Source organism: Panthera onca, chromosome X (genome assembly GCF_046562875.1).
Source record: "Panthera onca isolate mPanOnc1 chromosome X, mPanOnc1 haplotype 2, whole genome shotgun sequence".
In the NCBI taxonomy this organism is placed as follows: Eukaryota; Metazoa; Chordata; class Mammalia; order Carnivora; family Felidae; genus Panthera; species Panthera onca.
The window spans coordinates 74,415,951-74,441,942 of record NC_138357.1 but is presented as its reverse complement, the minus strand read 5'-3'; the positions used below and the strand labels follow the sequence as shown (position 1 = coordinate 74,441,942).

At 35.8% G+C, this 25,992-nt stretch overlaps 1 protein-coding gene across 8 annotated transcripts in view; it reads right to left on the bottom strand.

Moving 5' to 3' along the window:
- Window positions 1-25,992, bottom strand: part of OPHN1 (oligophrenin 1) — a 600,363-nt gene that overhangs the window by 211,431 nt on the left and 362,940 nt on the right. The gene's annotated exons all lie outside the window — the stretch shown is intronic.

The window sequence follows — 25,992 nt, the reverse complement described above, 5'->3', positions numbered from 1 at the left end:
GAGTACAATGCTTATCATTCCCATGTGTACACATGTGCACACACACGTCTATAAACATTATGTTGTTTTTTGCATCTTTAATCTTTATCCAAATGTTAATAAGACGCATGAATCTTTCTACAACTTAATTTGTTTATTCAAATTATTTTTCTGATATTTATACATGTTGATATATCCTACTTTAGGTCAAGAGTCAGAAAATTATCATGCTTCATCCCAAATCAATCTGCTGCCTGTTTTTATAAACACAGTTTTATTAGAACATAGCCATTGGAACACTCTCATTAGATGACATATTGTTTATGGCTGCTTTCTCACAATAGCATTGGAGCTGAGACAGATGATGTGGGTCTCAACACTTCAACTATTTACCATCTGGTTCCTTATAGGAAAAGTTAACCAACTCTCATAATAGTTAATTCATTGTAATTGTTTTGTGTAGCATTTTATTGTGTGAATTTATAACACAGAGATAGACATTTTCATTTCTTCAATTTTTTCACTATTTAAAATGTCACTTGTGTGAAGTTTTCTTTACCAGCCCGTGTTGCCGTCTCCTCAATGCTACAAGTGAAGATCAAATGGACACTGACTTTAACCTTCTGAAACATACTGAGCCAAAAACTGCTATGCCAAGCCAAAGGCCTTATCTGAGAAAGGCTTTCCAATAGTCGAGAGCTCAAATGGTACCAAGCACGGTATGAAGTGGAAGATAAAAATAAAAAGGAACAAGGGGAAATTGTAAAGTCCATGATTAAATTGAGGCAAAAACACAAGTTTAATATAACCTGAGTTATATAAGATAGATATTTCAAAGTAGTTGTAGAGAGCTCATTTTTATCAGGAAGTAATCACTGTAACTGTTAAGAAATCACATGCCAATGACAGTGAAAATCACAAAGGACTATATGATATTAGTAGGGATGTGTCCAAATATCCAGGGCTGACATCCAGTGCGCACGGTAAGCACAATGCCTAGGGCCCATTATACTTTCAGAGGCTCAAGAAATAATTTATTTTTTAAATCAAAAGAAAATAGGGGCGCCTGGGTGGCCTAGTCGGTTAAGCGTCTGACTTCAGCTCAGGTCATGATCTCACGGCTCATGAGTTCGAGCCCCGCGTCGGGCTCTGTGCTGACAGCTCAGAGCCTGGAGCCTGTTTCAGATTCTGTGTCTCGCTCTCTCTCTCTGACCCTCCCCCATTCATGCTCTGTTTCTCTCTGTCTCAAAAGTAAATAAACGTTAAAATTTTTTTTTAAATTAAAAAAAATAAAATAAAATAAAAAAATAAATCAAAAGAAAATATTAATATAATTCAGTCTCTATAATATATGCCTTTATGCCAAAACAGTCATAAAATAGAACTTTTAAAATTTTAATGGAAAAGGTGTCCAATGAAAGAAAAAAGTGCCTAGGACCCATGAAAACTGTAATGTGGCTCTGCAGATAGCTTTTAAGAATTCCCAAATTCATGAATATTATTATGAAGAATAACAAAGCCACAGCTGACATTTAGATGATTAATATTCTTCCAGACTCACTCGACTAAAAAATTCCTTGCCCCTGAGGCTTCAGCCTTGAAACCCCTACCACAGAAACAACTAATTGAACCAAGCAAAAAATCACCACATATGCTGACTATTGCAAATTCCTTGGAAAGAATCAAAATAATTATTATTATATGCTTGAGTGGCAGACTCTAATGGAATATGGGAGAAAGCAATTTTAAAAAGTTATACCAAAGTTTTAGCCAACGTGCATTAAAATAACCTCTAAGTACATTGTTCATGGCAAGTTGTAAAGCCATTGACATGAAAGCTCAGAATTTACTACCAGTATGATTTTTCTTATAATTACTGTATTTATATGCACCCCATTCCCTTCATTTATGATAGAAAAGAAGAAATCTGTACAAGACTACATCAGTAAAGACCACATACAAATGGCCAACAAGCACATGAAAAAAATACACAAACTATTAATCATTACAGAAATGCAAATTAAAACCAAAATGAGATGTTATTTCAGACATAAAGTGACGACTATAATAATTAAAAAAAGACAGAAAATTTCAAGTGTTGGCAAGGATGCAAAAAAGTCAGAACACTTGCACGTTGCTAGTGGGAATAGTTCAGCTGCTGAAGAAAACAGTTCAGCTTTCCTCAAAAAGTTACAGAAGTACCATGTGACCCAGAAATTCTACTCCTAGTCATATAACCAAAGAATTGGAAACAGGTATTCAAACAAGTACATGCACATGCATGTTTATAGCCACACTATTGACAACAGCTAAACGATAAAATCATCCCAAATATCCATCAAGAGAATATTAATCAGTCACATAAAACATGAAAAAAGTATATATGCTACAACATGGATGAAACTCAAAACCACGCTAAGAATCCAGACAAAAGATTATATATTATAAAATTCCATCAATATAGAATTCCTGAATATATAATATGAAGAATAAGCAAATCCATACAGACAGAAAACATATATGAGGGTACCAGGAGCAGAGAGAAGGGGGAAATGGGGAATAAGTGATTAATGGGTATTGGGTTTCCTTTTAGGGTACTGAAATGTTTTAGAACCAGAAAAAGGCTGTGGTTACACAACGTTGAAAAGTTACTAAATGCAACTACACTGCTTACTTTTAAATGGTAAATTTTACATTAGGTGAATTTTGCCTCAATAATAAAAAAAAGGCATTAAGTCACTTTGAAATGTTTAAGTCATTCTCTACATTCATCTTGAAGAGAGCACACAATGTGGGGGTAGAGTGGGCTAAAATGGAACGAAATAACAGAAAATTATAGCACAAATCTAACACATTCCTATTTTAGTAGTAAAGTACAACAACAAAGACATGTTCAGTAGTGATGAAGAGGACAATAACAAATAACAGCTGAATCTATAGCAGGGAGGTTTATAGAAAAGGAGAAAGAATTTACAAAAGACTATCTGAGAACTTGAATTGTCATTTCTTTACTTAAGACTAAAGAAGATGAAAACTCAATAGATTGATGACTGCCCTTGGACTTACCAGAGATTGGTTGATAAAATCAATTAGCAATGGTAAGTCAGTCAGTAGAGACAGCTAAGTAAAATGATTCTAGAACCATGAATGAAAGGCTGCAAAAACAGAGTTTTTTAAGGCTTTTATTTTAAATCTAAACCACCCCTTGAAGGTGAAACTACAAGTTGACACTCTGAGGAAAATGAAGTAACTAAGAAAAGTCTGGATAGAAGAATGGTTATATATTTGTGAATAAAATTCTATGATAAGAAATCACTTCAAAATTGGAATTCTATTATTATTCTAACACATCTTATTTAAGACTTCACATTGGTATGACTTAGAAGGTAAAAATTATATATATATATATATATATATATATATATATATATATATATATATATTTAACAGAGGAATTGAAAATATATGAATTATATCTAAATAAGAAAATGGATTATAAACCATAAATGGAGGACCATTATACCACCTGAGTGAAAGAATGCCAGCAAGTAACCTAGAGCATAGCCGTGGCCTCTTGATTCAAACACCTGGTATCAGGAAAGGGTTCAGCAAAGTTTTTGTATAAAGGACCAGAGAACAATTACATTAGATTTTTCCAGCTACATAGTTTCTATTACAACAATTCAATTCTGCCACTGTAGGGCAAAAACAGCCAGAGACAGGGGTGCCTGGGTGGCTCAGTTTGTTAAGCATCTGACTCTTGATTTCAGCTCAGGTCATTATCTCATGGCTTGTGGGATTGAGCCCTGCATCAGGCTGCACACTGACAGTGAGGAGCCTGCTTAAGATTCTACCCATCTCTCTCTGCCCTCCCCCACTCATTCACCTTTTCGCTCTCTCTCTGAAAATAAATTTAAAAAATAATTATTAAAAAAAACAAGCCATATAAGGAAAATAATTGAAGATTTACTTCAATAAAATTTTATTTTCAATAACAAGCAGTAGACCATAGTTTGTCAAGGTGCCCAAAAGGTCAGGTAGCTATAAAATAACTTCCTTGTCTCTTAGTAGGCATGAATCTACTTGAGGTTGAAAGATTTATGTTGAAACCCATTCTCCACCAAATTATGATGAAAATAAAAATGATTCTGAGTTAAAAGAGACCCTAAAATCCATAGGCAGTAACATTCATACCTATTATTACACTACACAGTTTTTAGGACACCACAATGGGGAAAGCCTAATAGTAATAGGTCTTCCCGATTGAGGTAAACCCAGCACTACCTAGTCCTGCACAGGAGCAGGTGCACTGCTTCACTTTTATCCATGAAGGAAACTGCGTAATTGGACATCTGGGGATAGCTAAGAACAAAGATAAAGGATTGGTTGCTTACTACAGCTGACTTGCATTTGCAAGACTGGGAAAAGGTACACAACCCTGAGGCATTTCCCCCAGGAGGAAGGGGGAAGAGTGAGGAACACACATCCATAGAAAACTTTAAGTTGTCCATGTATAAAATCATGTCATATGCAAAAAGTGAAGGTTTGACTTCACCATTGCCAATTTTGTGCCTTTGATTTCTTTTGTTGCCTGATTGCTGATGCTAGAACTTCCAACACTATGTCAAACAACAGCGGTGAGAGTGGACATGCTCGAACTGATACAAGAATTCAGCAAAGTCGCAGGATACAAAATTAATGTACAGAAATCAGTTGCATTATTATACACTAACAATGAAGCAACAGAAAGACAAATAAAGAAACTGATCCCATTCACAATTGCACCAAGAAGTATAAAATACCTAGGAATAAACCTAACCAAAGATGTAAAAGATCTGTATGCTGAAAACTATAGAAAGCTAATGAAGGAAATTGAAGAAGATAGAAAGAAATGGAAAAACATTCTGTGCTCATGGATTGGAAGAATAAATATTGTTAAAATGTCAATACTACCCAAAGCTGTCTACACATTCAATGCAATCCCAACCAAAATTGCACCAGCATTCTTCTCGAACCTAGAACAAGCAATCCTAAAATTTGTATGGAACCACAAAAGACCCCAGATAGCCAAAGTAATATTGAAGAAGAAGACCAAAGCGGGAGGCATCACAATCCCAGACATTAGCCTCTACTACAAAGCTATAGTCATCAAGACAACACGTTATTGGCACAGAAACAGACACATAGACCAATGGAATAGAATAGGGACTCCAGAATTGGACCCACAAGTGTATGGCTAACGAATCTTTGACAAAGCAGGAAAGAATATCCAATGGAAAAAAAAGAGAGTCTTTTCAACAAATGGTGCTGGGAGAACTGGACAGCAACTTGCAGATGAATGAAACTAGACCACTTTCTTACACCATTCACAAAAACAAAGTCAAAATAGATAAAGGACCTGAATGTCAGACAGGAAACCATCAAAACCCTAGAGGAGAAAGCAGGGAAAAACGTCTCTGACCTCAGCGGCAGCAATTTCTTACTTGACACACCCCCAAAGGCAAGAGAATTAAAAGCAAAAATGAACTATTGGGACCTCATGAAGATAAAATTTTCTGCACTGGAAAGGAAACAATCACCAAAACTAAAAGACAACCAATGGAATGGGAAAAGATATTTTCAAATGACATATCAGACAAAAGGCTAGTATCCAAAATCTATAAAGAACTCACCAAACTCCACACCCGAAAAACAAATAATCCAGTGAAGAAATGGGCAGAAAACATGAATAGACACTTCTCTACAGAAGACATCCAGATGGCCAACAGGCACATGAAAAGATGCTCAAGGTCGCTCCTCATCAGGGAAATACAAATCAAAACCACACTGAGATACCACCTCACGCCAGTCAGAGTGGCTAAAATGAACAAAACAGGAGACTATAGATGCTGGAGAGGATGTGGAGAAAGGGAACCCTCTTGCACTGTTGGTGGGAATGCAAACTTGTTCAGCCACTCTGGAAAACAGTTTGGAGGTTCCTCAAAAAATTAAAAATAGATCTACCCTATGACCCAGCAATAGCACTGCTAGAAATTTACCCAAGGGATACATGAGTGTTGCTGCATAGTGGCACTTGTACCCCAATGTTTATAGCAGCACTTTCAACAATAGTCAAATTATGGAAAGAGCCTAAATATCCATCAACGGATGAATGGATAAAGAAGATGTGGTTTATAGATACAATGGAATACTACTTGGCAACGAGAAAGAATGAAATCTGCCCATTTGTAGCAACATGGATGGAACTGGAGAGTGTTATGCTGAGTGAAATAAGTCATACAGAGAAGGACAGATTCCATATGTTTTCACTCCTATGTGGATTCTGAGAAACTTAACAGAAGACAATGGGGGAGGGGAAGGAAAAAAAAATGTTAGGGAGGGAGGGAGCCAAACCATAAGAGACTCTTAAAAACTGAGAACAATATGAGGGTTGATGGGGGTGGGAGGGAGGGAGGGGTGGGTGATGGGTATTGAGGAGGGCACCTTTTGGGATGAGCACTGGGTGTTGTATGGAAACCAATTTGACAATAAATTTCATATTAAAATAATAAGTAAATAAAAAAAACTAAGTGGGTCTTTACTCAGACGGCCAGAGGGCTACAGGAAGCCAGACCACACTCTTAAAAAGACAGCACACTAAATAATTTTGCCTGAGACACAGCAAAGAAACATCAATTTAAAAAGTACCTGGAAACAGAGGAAGATGGTGGTAAGTAGGAAGACTGTAGGCCCACGAATACAACTAGATAATTATCAAGTCATCCTAAATAACCCAGAAATTGACCTAAAGACTGATAGAAAAAAACTCCATAATAAAGGGAAGAAAGAGGCCACCTCAAAGTAGGTAGGAAGTGTGGAGTCATGGTTTAAGGGACAAGGGGATCATGGGTACTATGGAGGAGAGGGAGCCATGGTCACAGAGACGGGCATGTGAGAGAGGAACACACATGGGAATACACGAGAACATAATCCAAAGCCACTGGCTTGGTAAATGAGAGGGGCTGAATTTTGTGAGTTCTTGCAACCAGTGTGGCCTAAAGCCTAGAGTTTTAAATGACAGTGGGCTTGGCTAGTATGAGCCTGGAGGACATTGCACTGCTCCTGGAGAGAAGGAAGACAGCTGGCTGAGGGCAGAAAGCATGGAAAGAATGATCTGAAAAACACCAGTGGCACACATGAAGGAGATTATTCAGAGTGCATCTCTCATAGGCAGCATTCACAGAGATGCCTATACTGGAACAGGGGAGCTGGCCAGCACCATTTTTCTCCCCCGTCCCCTCAGCATAAACATAGAGCCATCTGTAAGAAATAGTGCAGCACCAACACTAGCTCCCTAACTAGCTTACCTTGAGTGTCACCCCCCTGCACTCCAGGGGGACTGCATGTCTCAGTCATGTTTGCCTCAGTTCCAGTGTGGTGGGCCCCTCCTCAAGAAGAGCAGCACAAAACCCTGTCCACAGCATGACTCTGGACCTGAGAGTTCTCCAGGTTTTAAGTTCTAGTCCAAGTGGTGTCAGGTCTCATGTCACAAGGAGACCAGAGCACACCTCGTTAAAATTTGCCACATTCAAATAAAAAACTGTCCAATGCAGGCAAAAAGAGCCTCTGCAAATGACTTTCATGAAGGATGGAGCAGCTAAACCACAATAGAACACATGCAGCACACAACAGAGACACTCCCTGAACCTCCAGGCCATGGATAGTATATGACCTCTGCTTCCCAAAGTCATTACTCCCAGGAGCAGGAAACGTGACTGGCTCATCTAACACAGAGAAGAACACAGAGACTTAGAAAAAATGTGAAGACAGAGGGATTTATCACAAATGAAACAGATAAGGCCACGTCAAGAGATCTAAGCAAAAAAAGATAAGTAACTTGCCTAGTGGAGATTTAATCATAAGGATACTCACTGGCCTTGAAAAAAGAATGGAAGGCTTCAGGGAGGCCTTTATTGCAGAGATAAAAGCATTAAAAAAGAGTCAGTCAGAAGAGAAAAATGTACTAACTAAAATTGGACACAGACTTTATGCAATGAACACAAAGTTGGAAGAACAAGAACAAATAAGTTCTATACAGGACAAAATAATGGAAAATAATGAAGCTGAACAAAAGAGAGAGAGAATTATGAAATCAAGAATAGACATAGGAAACTCAGTGACTCCATCAAATGTAATAACATTTGTATTTTAGCAGTCCCAAAAGAAGGAGAAAAAAGGGGCAGAAAATTTATTTGAGGAAACCATAGCCAAAAACTGCCCTAATCTTGGGAAGGAAACAGACATCCAGATCCAGGAGGCACAGAGAATTCCCATCAAAATCAAGAAAATCAGACCAACACAAAGATATATTGTAATTACAGGGGCAAAATATAGTGAGGAAAAAAACCTTAAAAAGCAATAAGACAAAAGAAGTTCTTAATTTACAAAGGAAGACCCATAAGGCTAGCTGCAGATTACTCAAAGGAAACTTGGCAAGCCGGGAGGGAGGGGCATGATATATTCAAAGTACTGAGTGGGAAAAATCTGCAGCGAAGAACACTATACACATCAAGGCTATCATTCAGAATAGGAGAGATAATGAGTTCCCCAGACAAGCAGAAACGTTTGTGATCACTAAACCAGCCCTGTAAAATGTATTAAAGGAGACTCTGCAAGTGCAAAGGAGAGACAAAAAGTGCCAAAAAAATATCAGAGAAATCTCCAGACCTAGTGACAGACAAGTAATAAAATACAAAAAAATATGTATCTATCAAGAATCACTTTGAATATTAATAGACTAAACTCTACAATCAAAAGACATAGTGTCAGAATGGATTAAAAAAAAAGACCATCTATATGCTGCCTACAAGATATTCAATTTATGTCTAAAGACACCTGCAAATTGAAAGTGAGTAATGGAGCAATATTTATTATGCAAATGGATGTCAAAGTAAGCCAGAGTAGCAATACATAAATCAGACAAAATAGACTTTAAAACAAAGACTGTAACAAGAGACAAAGAAGGGCACTATACAGTAATAAAGGGGAAAATCCACCAAGATATAACGACTGTAAATATTTATGCACCCAACAAGGAAGTTCACAAATTTGTATAACAATTAATAACAAACGTAAACTCACTGATAATAATACAATAATTGTAGAGGATGTTAACACCCCACTTCATTCTTTTTTTTTTAAATATGAAGTTTATCGTCAAATTGGTTTCCATACAACAACCCAGTGCTCATCCCAACAGGTGCCCTCCTCAATACCCAGCACCCACCCTCCCCTCCCTCCCACTCCCCATCAATCCTCAGATTGTTCTCAGTTTTTAAGAGTCTCTTATGGTTTGGCTCCCTCCCTCTCTAACCTCTTTTTTTTTCATCTCCCCCATGGACTTCTGTTAAGTTTCTCAGAATCCACATAAGAGTGAAAACATATGGTATCTGTCCCTCTCTGTATGACTTATTTCACTTAGCAGAACACTCTCCAGTTCCATCCATGTTGCTACAAAAGGCCATACTTCATTCGTTCTCATTGCCACATAGTATTCCATTGTGTATATAAACCACAATTTCTTTATCCATTTATCAGTTGATGGACATTTAGGCTCTTTCCATAATTTGGCTATTGTTGAAAGTGCTGCTATAAACATTGGGGTACAAGTTCCCCTATGCATCAGCACTCCTGTACCCCTTGGGTAAATTCCTAGCAGTTAACACCCCACTTGAAAACAATAGATCATCTACATGGAAAGTCAACAAGGAAACAATGGCTTTGAATGACACACTGCACCAGATTGATTTAACAGATATATACAGTACATTCCATCCTAAACCAGCAGAATACACATTCTTTTCAAGTGCATATGGAACATTCTCCAGAATAGAGCACATATTAGGTCACAAAACAGGCCTCAACAAATAAAAAATGATTGAAATCATACCATCATGTTTTCTGACTACAACAGTATGAAACTAGAAGTCAAGAACAAGAAAGTTTTGGAAATACCACAAATATGTGGAGGTTAAACAACCTGCTACTAAACAATGAATTGGTCAACGAAGAAATCAAATAAGAAATAAGAGAATACATGGAAACAAATGAAAATGAAAACACAACATTCCAAAACATTTGGGATGCAGCAAAAGTGGTCCTAAGATGAAAGGATAAAGCAATACAGGCCCACCTCAAGAAGTAAGAAAAATCTAAAATACACAACCCACCATTACACCTAAATGAGCTAGAAAAAGAAAAACAAATAAAGCCTAAATCCAGTGGAATGAAAGAAATAATAAAAATTACAACAGAAATAAATGATATAGAAACTAAAAAACAATAGAACAAATAAATGAATTATGAGATAGTTCTCTGAATAAACAAAATGATAAACCTCAAACCAGACTTACACAAAAGACCAGAGAAGGGTCCAAATAAATAATATCACAAATGAGAGAGAAGAAATACAAACTAGCACCATGGAAATACAAACAATTATGAAAGAAAATTATTAAAAACTATATGCTAACAAATTGGACATCCTGGAAGAAATAAATTCCTAAATATATATATATATATATATATATATATATATATATATATATATATATAGTCAAATGGAAACAGATAGACATAGAAAACTTGAATAAACCAATAACCAGAAAGGAAATTGAATCAATAATGAAAAAGCTGCCAAAAAACTCCATGGCCAGATGGCTTCAGAGGAAAATTCTCCTAAACATTTAAAGAAGAGTTACACTGATTCTTCTCAAATTATCCCAAAGAAAAGTACAGAAATGGAAGAAAAACTTCCAAATTCTATGAGGCCAGCATTAGGGTGATACTAAAACCAGATAATGACTCCATTAAAAAAGAGAACTACAAATCAAAACCACACTCAGATACCACCTCACGCCAGTCAGAGTGGCCAAAATGAATAAATCAGGAGACTATAGATGCTGGAGAGGATGTGGAGAAACAGGAACCCTCTTGCACTGTTGGTGGGAATGCAAATTGGTGCAGCCGCTCTGGAAAGCAGTGTGGAGGTTCCTCAGAAAATTAAAAATAGACCTACCCTATGACCCAGCAATAGCACTGCTAGGAATTTATCCAAGGGATACAGGAGTACTGATGCATAGGGGCACCTGTACCCCAATGTTTATAGCGGCACTCTCAACAATAGCCAAATTATGGAAAGAGCCTAAATGTCCATCAACTGATGAATGGATAAAGAAATTGTGGTTTATATACACAATGGAATACTACGTGGCAATGAGAAAAAATGAAATATGGCCTTTTGTAGCAACATGGATGGAACTGGAGAGTGCGATGCTAAGTGAAATAAGCCATACAGAGAAAGACAGATACCATATGGTTTCACTCTTATGTGGATCCTGAGAAACATAACAGAAACCCATGGGGGAGGGGAAGGAAAAAAAAAAAAAAAGAGGTTAGAGTGGGAGAGAGCCAAAGCATAAGAGACTGTTAAAAACTGAGAACAAACTGAGGGTTGATGGGGGGTGGGAGGGAGGGCAGGGTGGGTGATGGGTATTGAGGAGGGCACCTTTTGGGATGAGCACTGGGTGTTGTATGGAAACCAATTTGACAGTAAATTTCATATATTAAAAAATAAAAAAAAATAAAAAAAAAGAGAACTACAGGCCAATATCTCTGATGAACATAGATGCAATAATTGTCAATAAAATACTAGCAAATCAAGTCCAACAATATATTTAAAAAACTCATTCACTACCATCAAGTGGGATTTATTCCTAGGTTGCAAGGGTAGGTCTATATTTACAAATCAATCAATGTGATACATCACGTTAATAAAAGAAAGGATAAGAACCATATGATCCTTTCAATAAATGCGGAAAAAATGTTTTACAAAGTACAACATTCATTCATGATAAAAACCCTCAACAAAGTAAGTTTAGATGGGACATACCTCAACATAATTAATGCCATATATGAAAAACCCACATCTAGTATCATCCTCAACGTGGAAAATCTGAGAGCTATTCCTCTACAGTCAGGAACAAGACAGGGATGTCCACTCTCACTACTGTTATTTAACATAATCCTGGAAGTCTCAGCCACAACAAACAGAAATAAATGGCATCCATATGGGCCAGGAAGAAGTCAAATTCTCAGTATTTGCAGATGACATGATACTACAGATAGAAAACCCAAAACACTCTCACAGAAAACTGCTAGAACTGATAAATTCAGTAAAGTCACAGGATATAAAATCAATGTACAGAAACCTACTGTATTTCTGTGTACCAATAATGAAACAGCAGAAAGAGACATTAGAAATCAATCATGTCATATAATCCCAGAAGTAATTACATCACAATAGGAAATGCACAATAACAGAAATTGTGTGAAGTATAGAACCAGTAGAGAAGAGGAAGTGATTACCTGTTTTGGGTAAGATGAGATTTGGCTTCAGTGGACACAGAACATAAATCTAATAGATGAACAAGAATTCAAAAGGTGGACAAATATGGAAGTATGGCCAAACTGCCTGAACTTAGAATGCACATATTTTTTTTATTTCTGAGATGACAGTTTCCCCAGTAGAGGGAGACCACAATATGCTCTAAAAAAGGAATGAATCAAGTGGGTGATGGGCATTGAGGAGGGCTCCTGTTGGGATGAGCACTGGGTGTCTTATGGAAACCAATTTGACAGTAAATTTCAAATTAAAAAAAAAAGGAATGAACCAAAAAATAAATGGGGTGGGAAGAATAATAAAAATTGAACTACCTAACCAGGTAAGAATAGCCTGAAGAATAGCCAGAAGAGTGAAACATTTATTGCTTTACTTTAATTCTGAGCAATAAAAATGGTTATTGTTAAATGTGTCTATTATTTTCGGGTTTCATGCTTTTAGTCATGATTTATTAGTTCTCTTGTCTGTATTCTATATAATTTTGAGTTATTAAGAATTTTAAGTTAGTAAGTCCATGTTAACAAAGTGAGACTTAATTACAGTTTTGGCTCTCAAAGAAATGGAATTTTTAAACAATCAGGAATTACCTTAACAGCACTAGTTAGGAAATTTGCCTAATAAACCTCTGTCATCCTTTAAAGTGAAGTAACCTTGTAATAGGAAATCTGCCTAATAAACCTCCGCCATCCTTTAAAGGGAAGTAACCTTGTAATAACCAACATGCTTTTTTTGCCAATATAACTTCCTTGTTTCCCACTTCCTTCTGCCCATGAATGTCTGTTATTTTGTACAGCTCCCCTGAGCTCCTTTCTATCTTCTAGATTGGATGATGTCTGATTTGAATTGACTTTTACTCAAATACACATAAAGTTATTAATATGCCTCAGTTTATCTTTTAACAGTTCTTGTGTCAGAAATGGGATTTGAAGAGGAAACCCACCCCCAAAGACTTCCAGGAACAACAAGCAACCACACAAAGGTACCCACTGAGTCCCCTGAGCTTGCTGCTTTCTTGCTGCCTCTGGAGGTTGTGGGTAAGTTCTTCTTGGATCCTAGCTCTACAGCCTTTGCATTGAGGGATTTCAGACTTTGAACATTTATTTTTCTGGACTGAGCCTAATGTAGAAACCAGCCTGGGTCGAGCATCAGACTGAGACTGACTTGGAAACCAGACTAGATGGGGTCAGACTGAGACTGACTTAAGCTGGACTGGGTCCAGTATTAGGCCTCAGATGAATGAAATTGTATTCAAAGGATGAACAAGTATGTTAAACTTAGTAAAATATTCTTGAATTTCAATGGCCAGTAAGGAGAACTTTTAACCTAACTAAGCTTATCCATGTAGGTAGGTGGTGTTCTAGAGAAAAATGGGATCTAGCCAAGCACACATCATAAACAGTGGAAGGAGAATTATTTTTCCTCCTCTACAGTTTCTTGTGGCCATGATAACACCCACTGGGACACCCCACTCACTCCAGAGCCTACAGATGGGATCCTAGAAAAATGGGCAGAAGCCAGAAAAGGGTGAGAATTCTTACCAAATTCAGCTCTCACAGAACTCTATCTGTAGTGTATGGTTGAGAGAGAAAGGTAAACGTTTACAGTGTCCCTTCATTATTAAATTTAGATTGGTAGTATTAAACATTTGTAAGAATTAAAATTGTGAACTGTGACTCATGACTTTGCTTTCAGATACTTTTGCCATTGGTTGTTGATCTTTAGCATGGACAGCCATTGCCTTCTTCTTTTGCCTTGTTTTGTGACCTGAGATCTTGGCTTGGCAATAGTCAGGTTGGGGATCTCCCAAATTTGGCCAGACAGAAATGTGGGCTGTACTCCATTTATGGCTAACTATGGCTGAAGAGAAATTCAGGTCACATTCCATTTGCATCTAGGGTCCTACCAACTATTACCTACTCTCAGAGGAATTGCCTGTTTCTTTCTTTTGGCTATTTTGAGAGTAGCTCTGGATTGTGGGAGGATAGTATCCTTTGCACCCTCTTTTAAGACACCTGTTATGCCTAAAGGGTTATTCAAGACTTCCAGGAATATTTGCTATTTGCCCCAGTTGAAGCCTGGCAAGATATTTGAAAGAATTTTTTTAACTCTATGGTCAGAAGGTGGCCAAATTGGAAGTTTATATTCAGAGCCTAATAGAAAGGTTTTTTTTTTTTTTTTAGGCCTTCTCTCCTAAGCTAAAATGAAAGATGTAAGACCTCCTTTTGTGTCTGTCTTCACAGTTATGAATGTCTGTGTATATATGTTATAGATGTGTGATATTTTTCGACCTCTAGGTGATATCGCCAAAATTAATTTATAAAGAACTCTATTTAACTGGCTTAAAGACAAACAAGAATTTATATAAATCAAGTATACTCTCAGAAGTACAGAAGTAACCCAAATATTTTTCAAGTTCATGTGATCTAGGATAATATTCAGTAAATAAAGCTCTTTTAAGTTTGGTTTAATTAAAATAGGAATGTCTTTAATATTATCAGCATTAAATATAATATTTTATTGTACTTAGGTTTACTAAAAGTCAAATAAACGCATGTTATTTCTGTTACAGAATCTATCAGCAAGAAAGAGAACTTAATATGATTGTTAGCTATGTAATAACTCATAAAATTTTCCATGACTGATTTAAACATAATTGTTAAGAACAAGTAAATTAAATAGATGTAAGGAAAAAGTTTATAAACAGGTTTCTAGTTATGGAATGAATAAGTCATAGGAATAAAAGGCGCAGCATAGGAAATATAGTCAATGATATTATAAATAGAGTATTATATGGTAAAATATGGTAGCTATAATTGTGAGAATAGCATAATGTATAGATATGAGAAATCACTATGTTATACATCTGAAACTAAGATAACATTGTGTATCAACTATACTCAAAAATAAATAAATAAATAAATAAATAAATAAATAAATAAGAAATTTAACAATAATTATACTTTATGGTATGTCTATTTAAAAACAGTTTCCTAAATCTTTTTGGTAAGATAAAACATTGAAGTTATACTGAGATAATTAAGTAATGGATATTCATTGAATATCCAGATCATTTCCAAATAAGATAAAACAGTGAAACTCAATTACTAAACATAGGTTTATCTACCTTTGGCTTGCTTCTATAGAGGAGCACATATATGAGTCTATAATTAAACATGTTTTATGCCAGTCTGGAAAATTCACTATGAGGAAGAAGATACTTCTAGAAATCATGAAATGTATTTATAAGTTTTCCAGTCTATTACTGTTTACTTCTTGTTTTTTACTAGAAATTAAGAATTCTCAGGATTAAGAATTCTAATTAATATATGTAATTAAAACTACTAGAAATACTAAGGGTTTTAAAAACAAGCTATTAGGGAACCTGGGTGGCTCAGTCACTTAAGCGTCTGACTTTGGCTCAGGTCATGATCTCATCGTTCATGGGTTTGAGCCCCGCATCGAGCTCTTTGCTGACAGCTCAGAGCCTGGAGCCTGCTTCAGATTGTCTCCCTCTTTCTCTGCTCCTCCCCTACTCATGCTCGCTGTCTCTCTCTCAACAATAACCATTAAATAAATAAAAGAATTTATTATATCAATAGTGTACTTATGTAAAACTAAAGCTAAAAATTTTCCTTCATATGCTAAAAGAACAAAATTTTCTTAGATTATTGGTCTCTTCTTGATAATAACTTATGAAAAGACTTTCTTTACCTTTTAATAAAGTACTTCACATGGAAAGCAAAGATTTTGTTTCTAATCAAAATAATTTACTATACTTCACATTGTCTTGATCAGGGCTTTAATCAAGAAAACCCAGTCTTCTCAATATTAAGAGAGTTAATTTTTATTCACAACCATGTAGCCTTCTGTGTTTCCTTTATTCATCTTCTATATCACTTTGGCTAAATATATAAAGTATTATTTCATAATGATCTTTGATCCTTTTTAATAAAATGTCTAAACCTTTGACATCTTCTCAAAATCAAATTCTAAATGGAGTCTTTTTGACCTCAAACTAACTTTGATATTTCTCAAAGGGTCCTTGGAAAATCTCAAAGGATTTGTCTCTCACCTTGTATAAGAGAAATGTTAAACTAATTAGGCTTATTTGGTATGTTAAATTATATGTGGAATATTGTTAAATAAATGATGATAAACCTTCTTCGGGTATATTGTATGGATGCATGTTATTGATATAACTGATCTAGAAATCATGTGAAATTCTTAAAAATCTGATACATCTTGGTATAATGTCATCAGTCTTCATTGTAGTAATTATCATATAATGTTATATGTTACAGAAATAACCAAATTTCCTTGACAATTCTATTATAATGAACTATCATCAGATTGTTAACCATGGGCATTTGTAAGTCTTTTGCCATTTACAGACATTTATTCTGATGCTTTTGCAAAAGCACTTCATCTTCAGAAAGATTCATGGAAAGAACTCTGACAATTACTGTAGAATACAGACTTCTGATAACTTTAACATAATAAAACTGAACTGTGCAAGAATGTCCAGAACAAATGGAAAAGCAGGATACAAGCAGAACAACAATAACATGAGGATGGATGAACTGATGAGGATGATTATAATTTTTAAAAACTTTTTCTTTGAAACATTGCTGATTATTCCTTAATGTTGTTTTATCCAGATTTAAGGAAAACGTTTTCTCTTTTCTCTTAAGCTACCTATGACTTACAGTAATTTTGTAGAGTATCACTTTTTAAGCAGAATTTAAACATTTACTTTTTCTCTCTACCTGATTTCTCCAGAATTTGGAAACTTAATGAATTTTCTTATTTTCAAGGCAATATAGTTATTTAAGTAATTTCAATAAGAATCTGTTCTCCTCCTGGGACTCCTGGGTGGTTCAGTTGGTTAAGCAACCTACTCTTGGTTTTAGCTCAGATCATGGTCTCACCGTTCATGACTTCCAGGCCTGCATCAGGCTCTGTGCTGACAGCTGACAGTGCAGAGACTGCTTGGGATTCTCTATCCCCCTCTTTCTCTGCCCCTCCCATGCTCTCTCTCTCTCTCAATATAAATAAACTTAGAAACAAGGATCTGTTCTCTTCAGACACAACTGGAAGACATTGGTTATGTTACCAATGCTTTGACTAGAATGTTATATTTGAGAATATGCATAGAACCAAATATGAACAGACAGCTTTAAGAAACTAAGGTTGACTTTATGCAATCAATAAAGCCCTTGGGAAAAACCAGCCTGGGACCTTGTTTACAGGATTCTTGCCAGTCTAACAAGGTGAGTAAATAAGGTCACTTCCTGACAGGCCCAGGGACCTCAGGATCTCCTGGGGAGTTCATGAAGAAAGGAATCCATCCAAATCTAAAGGTATTCCAGAAGTCTGATGGTGAGTGTTTGGCTTGGTTTCTTAGTCTGGAGAGGGTTTTAAAAGTCCAATCTAAGATTCTTTATGAAAAGTTCCAGCATAGCAGATTTAAAAAGAGCCTATACAGTCAATCACTATTCTTGCTGTACTTATGTAAATAACCAGGACAGTGGAATGAGACTAAATTTATTTTGCAAACAAATTAGTCTTACTAGGATTATCTTTGATAGAAATGAGGGTGATTGTAGAGAAAAAGAAGGTTTCTGCAGAAAATTATGACAAAAGTCTGTAAATGTCAACTTATAGCCCTGCTCATTGCCATTGATATTTTGTTATGTAATTCTACACTGGACTGGATTCTAAATTCTGCTAGTTTCCTCAATTATCCAGGCTACAAGCTACAATTTTCCAAACATTTATAACTTCCTCCAACTTTTCTAATTTGGAATCATTTAGAATAAAGAGTGCTGTTGAACCTCCTTGGAAGGGACTATACCAGGTCCTCCTCACTACCCAGACAGAAATAAAACTTCAGGAACCTGAACTTTAGGTCCAAAACTCCCAATTTAAAAAAAAAATCTCCAGACTCTTGGAGCTGCATACCAGCTGCAGATATAAAATTAATACTGACTAGGGAGGTTCCCCCACAGAATCAGATTGCATCCTGAGGTAAACAGCTGTCCCAAGTTGCAGATCGAGATCTTCATCTCCAACAGTAAGCTTTTATTCCTTTTGCTTTTCACTTCTTACTTTTCTTCTCTGTTAATGCACAGGAAGGTAATGCTCCTTAACTCTGGTGACTATACCTGAATCTACTGCTCAAACAATAGCTGCCAAACAAAAATCCCTAGATTCTATGGCCAAAATTGCTTTTAATATCCCTTGATTATCTTTTAGCTGTGCAAAGAGGTGTTTTTGCTATGGCCAATACCAAATGCTGCAACTGGACTGACACTTCTGGGGAAGTTGAGATTCAGCTACAAAAGATTACTGAACAAGTTAGTTGGATTAAGAGATCAGCTTCTTCAATGGAGTCTTTCTTTGACTTATTTGATTCTGATGGGTTTGGGTCTTGGGAACCATGGCTCTGATGTACACTCCAGACCTTGGGAATTATCTTGCTTCTAATAATCATAGTAGTTTCCCTGTACACGTGTATTCTCTCAAAAGCTTTAAGTGCATGCTCACATCTGCTAATCACCAGGAAAATTACCTACCTAAGATCAGAATGTCAGAAAAGGAGTGAAGAGAATGACCAACTTAAAGCATGTGAACCTGATGTGACCTGTGAATACCAGATAGATTCAGCAAAAAACAAAATAAAACAAAACAAAACAAAACTGTGAGCACTCCAATGCAGTAGCTGGGAATAGCACTAATGCCTTAAATTTTTATCACATCCCTCAGTTAGGCTGAAAGTCTATTCAAAGGGGGGGGGGCTTGTTTAAGAAAATAAGACAACAGGCCAAAAATGAAGTCACTTGTGTTAATCACCACATTCTCCAAACTGAAACTTAATTATTATTTTGGCTTTCCCAGTAATGGAATCTTAAACAAGTCCATCAGGAATCACCTGATTAGCACTAGTTAGGTTATATGCCTGACAGACCCCTGTCATCCCCTAAAGGAAGGTAACCTTGCAACAAGCAAACTACTTTTACCCCATATAACTTCCTGTTGTTGCTCTCATCTGCCTATAAAAGTGTTTGATTTTGTACAGAGCCTTTCAGCTCTTTTCAATCTGCTAGATTGAATGATGACCAATTCAAATTGATTTTTGCTCAAATTAGCTCTAAAAATTTTTAGTATGCCTCAGTTTATATTTTAGCAGTAGGTGTACTGACCATGGAATGTAATATTGTAAGTGCAAGTACAGACTGATTAATCTGTGAAATCAATTTAGAATGTATACTCACACAACAATGGGACACACTGAGTATTTTTATTCTACAAATTTTGCTGATTTCTAATTTTTAATTTATTTGAAAAAGTATGTGGAACTCTGCTAAATGTAACTGACAATTAATTACTTGTACCACTATTAAAGGTACATGAAAATACATGAATATGGAACTATAGTTGGATTTTGCTGTGGCCAGTACTGTGTCATAAGCTTTGTGTCTTTTAAGGTTATCATTATAGCATTCATTCATTCCACAAATATTTCCTCTATCAGCCATTGTGCAGGATACTAGATTCCTAGAGATCCAAGCATTTGGTTAAAAAAATACAGATAGAAAAATACTAGAGCATGTACTAGCTACCTGAGAATTCTGTAAATTCAGTTTTCACAGATGACAGCTAGGTTTGATCCAGAGAAAACTAGTCTCTCACTTCTGATTGACTTGTTACTTGTAACTGAAAGGGTCTCCAATATGAGCTAATGGGAGAAATTTTATGAAAGTAAATTGATAGTCAAAGTATATCAGAATTGAAGGCAAGGAATATGTGAAGAATGAGACACACACACAAAAAAAAGATAAAGCGAGGTAAACAGCAGCCATAAACACTAATGTCTATCATACAGTAGACATTCAATAAACACTGGATGAACCAATGAAAGAAATGGGGTGAACTGTAATACTGGTCTAAAATGAGAAAGGGGTTCATAAATCTAGATAGGAGGAGGCAGAAGACAAGCAAAAAGAGTGGGAAGAAAATGAGAAGCAGTGGAGTTCAGATAGAGGAAACAAAGTATATACTCCACATCAGAAAAAAGAATACTTTTACATTACCTCAAAGTTAATATATTCTTCTTATGTGCTTCATATAAATAGTACAAAAGACTTTGGTTCAAGAAGCAGTCTGTTTTTTCAAAAGGGAATTCAAAATATTCAAAAGGGAATACTGTGATTTCTCTTTTCCAATTGCTGTAATGCTTTATGTGCTAGTGATGCCAAAACAAATATATTTGGAGCTTGATGTTAAATAGATGCAATATGCCAACCCTACCAGTTTTCATGATATGTGAACAAAATTGTATTGCTATGTATGATTTGAGGGAACCATTTCAGGCCTCTTGAAGACTGTAACAAAATCAGTAGGATACTGAGAATGGCATATTTTTTTAGCTTATTATATATTAGGTAAAAGAACATAGTGATACTATACACAGAATTCTAAACAGTTAATAGTTATATTGCACAGAATTCTAAACAGTTAATCTGAGTTCAATAATTTTTCAGAGACTAAATATTCTGGGCCATGCTATAAACCCTTTTATATATATAAAAAAGTGTCCTTTGGCTTACAAAATAGGATGTAAATGGCTAGGAATAAGACAATGTGAATTTTTAAAAGTCAAGAATATAAAGAGATAAATACAAGCAAATATTGAGGCACTAATGATGTAATATGTAATGCAAAAATTCCATACTTGACATTACTAGATGTTGTAGCACTCTAAAATACTAACAGGGTTGGTTTGTCATGGCTACATGGTTATGGAAGGTAAGCTATGCATCAAAGACAAAAAATACATGCTTTATCCAAACTGCAGCTTTCCACACTCAATTTGTTTTCTGACTCTGTGAAAATTTTGCTTACCAGATAGTTCACTATAATTCACAAAAGAAAGAATAGCAGGTTTGCAGACAGATAAAAGCAATTAAGTTTAATTTTGGACATGTAAAATACACATATCTTTGGAACATCTACATACGGAGAGAGTCTGAATCAATTCCAGTTCTGATTCCTTCAGCCCTTGGAGCCTTATTACCTCAGGCATGATGAGTTTTGTTCATTTATCAAAGTGTGCTATACAGATATGATCATTCCAATGTGTCATGACGTAAATATGGGAAGCACAGGTCCAGTGAGAACTGAATAAATGACTTTAGAACTCATGAGATGATGTCTAGACTAGAGATTTTTGGGTGCTGCAAGCACAGAGGTGCTAGTAAACCCACACAGAAGGATTTCAACTCCAGGCCATGATGGAGTAACTGGTACTAGACTTGCTTTTCTACTTTAACAATTAGAACCCTTGACATAATATTAGAAAGAGTTGTTTGTAGTCATTTAGCTATGAAGCATGGGAGTATAACTCTCAAAAAAAGGGGAAACAAAGTCCTACCATTACCACAGGTTGCTACCTGAATGCACTTTCTGAAGGATAGCACAGCGAATGAGAACTCAAGCTGACATAGAAGTCTTATTAAGTAGAAGAGACAAAGTTTAGAGTTCAGAGAGACTTGGGCAGAAAGAATTTGCATGGCAGTGTACCAGAAAAGAGGGAGCTATATAAAGGAAGAATATTAAAAGAAAAAGAAAGAAAAAGAAAAACACCTTATTCTATGGGCCCTATGGATACTATCATTGAATACTAAGCCATGAATGGCCAAGATACAAATCTTCATAGATTTTATCAGGGAATTTAAACTGAACAATCAATAAGAATGAAGAGACAAAAGAAGTCAGGCCTTAGTAGTACACCTAACCTAGTCAGTAAAAGATACTTTATATTTGTACTAACAAGCTTAAAAAGAAGCCCCTAATGAACCAAGCTGATCTACAAATAACTACCTATAAAAGAAAATTCAGTAGTCTTTAAAAGAAGTCAACAAAATCAGGACATGCAAAACCCATAATTTTATAATTTAATCAAAATTACTAGATATAGTCATAAGAGGAAAGTACATAGCAATAGAGGTCTACCTGAAGAAGCAAATTAAATGTCAAATAAACAGCCTAAATTTACACTTAAAGGAGCTAGAAAAAGAACAAATGAAACCTCAGCCCAGCAGAAGAAGGGAAATAATAAAGAGAAGAAATAAATTATAGAGAAACAACAACAACAACAACAACAACAACAAACAATAGAACAGATCAATGAAATGGATCTTTTAAAAAATTAATGAAATTGATAAACCCCAACCAGACTTATTAAAAACCAAAAGACAAAAGACCCAAATAAATAAAATCACAAAAGATAAAGGAGAAATAACAACCAACACCAAAGAAGAACAAACAATTATATGAGAATACTGTGAAAAACTATATGCTAACAAATTGGACAACCTGGAAGAAATGGATAAATTCCTAGAAACTTACAAACTACCAAAACTGAAACAGGAAGAAAAAGAAAACTTGAACAGACCAATAAACACAAAAAAATAGAATCAGTAATCAAACGTCTCCCAACAAACAAAAGTCCAGGGCCAAATGGCTTCACAGGTGAATTCTCCAAACATGCAAAGAAGAATTAATAACTGTTCTTCTCAAACTGTTCCAAAAAACAGAAGTGGAAGGGAAACTTCCAAATTCATTCTTGAGGCCAGCATTACCTTGATACCAAAACAAGATAAAGACTCCACTAAAAAAAGAGAACTACAGGCCAATATCCCTGATGAACATGGATGCAAAAATTCTCAATAAAATACCATCAAGCCGAATTCAACAGTATATTAAAAGAATCATTCACCATGACCAAGTGCGATTTATTTATACCACATTAATAAAATAAAGGATAAGAAACATATGATCCTTTGAAAAGATGCAGAAAACGCATTTGACAAAGTACAATATTCATTCATGATAAAAACTCTCAAATAAGGAGGATTAGAGGGAACACTACTCAACATAAGAAAGGCCAGCCATGTAGGAAAAACCCACAGCTAATATCATCCTGAATGGGGCAAAACTGAGACCTTTTCCTCTACAGTCAGGAACAAGAAAGGGATGTCCACTCTCACCACTGTTATTTAACATAGTACTGGAAGTCTCAGCCATACCAGTCAGACAACAAAAAGAAATAAAAGACCCAGATTGCAAGGAAGAAGTCAAACTTTCACTATTCACAGATCACATGATATTCTATGTAGAAAACCTGAAAGACTGTACCAAAAACTTGCTAGAACTGATACACGAATTCAGTAAAATCACAGGATATAAAATCAACATTCAGAAATCTGTTCCATTTCTATACACCAACAGTGAAGCAGCAGAAAGAGAAATCAAAGAATCAATCTTATTTACAACTGCATCCAAAACCACAAGATATCTAGGAATAAATCCAACCAAAGAGGTAAAAGATCTGTACTCTGAAAACTATAAAATACTGATGACAAAAATTAAAGAGTACACAGAGAAATATTTTGTGCTCATGGATTGGAATAATAAATATTTTGAAAATGTCTATACTCCCCAAAGCAATGTACACATTTAATGCAATCCCTATCAAAATACCACTAGCACTTCTCACAAAGCTAGAACAAACAATCCTAAAACTTCTATGGAACCACAAACACCTGGAATAGCCATAGCAACCTTGAAAAAGAAAACCAAAGCTAGAGGCATCAGAATTCTGGACTTCAAGTTATATTGTAAAGCTGTTGTGATCAAGACAGTATGGTACTGGCACAAAAAAATAGACACATCAATCAACAGGACAGAATAGAAACCCCAGAAATAAATCCACAACTATATGGTAAATTAATCTTTGACAAAGCAGGAAAGACTATCCAATGGAAAAAGGACAATCTCTTCAAAAATGGTATTACGAAAATCGGTAATCTACATTCAAAAGAATAAGACTAGACCACTTTCTTACACCATACATAAAAATAAGTTCAAAATGGATGAAAGGCCTAAAAAAAAAAACCATAAAAATCCTAGAGAACACACCTAGAGAACAACTTTGACGTCAGCTGTAGCAACTTCTTACTAGAATGTCTGTTGAAGCAAGGGAAACAAAAGCAAAAATAAACTACAGGGACTTCATGAAAATGAAAAGCTTCTGCACCGTGAAGGAAATAATCAACCAAACTAAAAGGTCACCTAGGGAATCAGAGAAAATATTTGCAAATGACATATTGGATAAAGGGTTAAAGAACTTATAAAACTCAACACCCAAAAAACAAATAATCCAGTTAAAAATGGGCAGAAGATATGAACATTTTTCTTATTTCTTTAATTTTAAAACATTTATTTATTTTTGAGAGAGAAAGAATGCAAGAGGGGAAGGGACAGAGAAAGAGGGAGACGCAAAATCTGAAGCAGTCTCCAGGCTCTCAGCTGTTAGCAACAGAGCCTAACATGGGGCTCGAACCCATTTACCGGGAGATCATGACTTGAGCCGAAGTCAGTCGCTCAACTGACTGAGCCACCCAGGCACCCAGAACAGACATTTTTCTAAAGAAGACATCCAGAGAGCTAACAGAAACTTGAAAATATGTTCAACATCACTCATCATCAGGGAAATACAAATCAAAACTACAATGAGATATCACATCACATTAGTCAGAATGGCTAAAATTAACAACACAAGAAACAACAAGTGTTGGCAAGGATGTGGAGAAAGGGGAACTCTCTTGCTCTGTTGGTGGTGATGCAAACTGGTGCAGCCACCATGGAAAACAGTATGGAGGTTCCTCAAAGAGATACAGGTAGAAATATACTATGACCCAGCAATTGCACTATTAGGTGCTTATCCAAAAAATATGAAAATACTAACACAAAGGGATACATGCACCCTGATGCTTATACCACCATTATGAACAATGGCCAAATTATGGAAACAGCCCAAATGTCCACTGACTGATGAATGGATAAAGAAAAGGTGGCACACGCGCACGCGCGCGCGCGCACACACACACACACACACACACACACACACACAGGAATATTACTCAGCCTTAAAAAGGAATGAAATCTTGCCATTTGCAACTATGTGGATGGAGCTAGGGAGTATTATGCTAAGCAAAGTAAGTCAGTCAGAGAAAGACAAATACCATATGTTGTCACTCATATGTGCAATTTAAGAAACCAAACATATGAGCATAGGGGGAAAACCAGAGAGGCAAACCAAGAAACAGATTCTTAACTATAGAAAACAAAGTAATGGTTTTTAGAAGGGAGGTGCGTGGGGGGACAGGTGAAATAGGTGATGGGATTAATGAGTACACTTGTGATTAATGAGTATACTTGTGTATGGAAGTGTTGAATCACTATATTATGCACGTGAAACTAATATTACACTGTATGTTAACTGGAATTTTGAAAGTTAAAAAAAATTACTAGACATACAAAATTGAAAAAAATGTGACATATAACCAGGTTAATATTTATTCATTAGGAAAACAGGTAGAAGAAGTAAAGGGGGACAGAGATGGAATGCTTGAAAATACCCAAACAAGATTGAGAAGATGGGAAGAATAAAAAGGAGCTGACAAGAGTCACTTGAAAGGTTTCATAGAAGATTTTAGAAAAATCAAAAG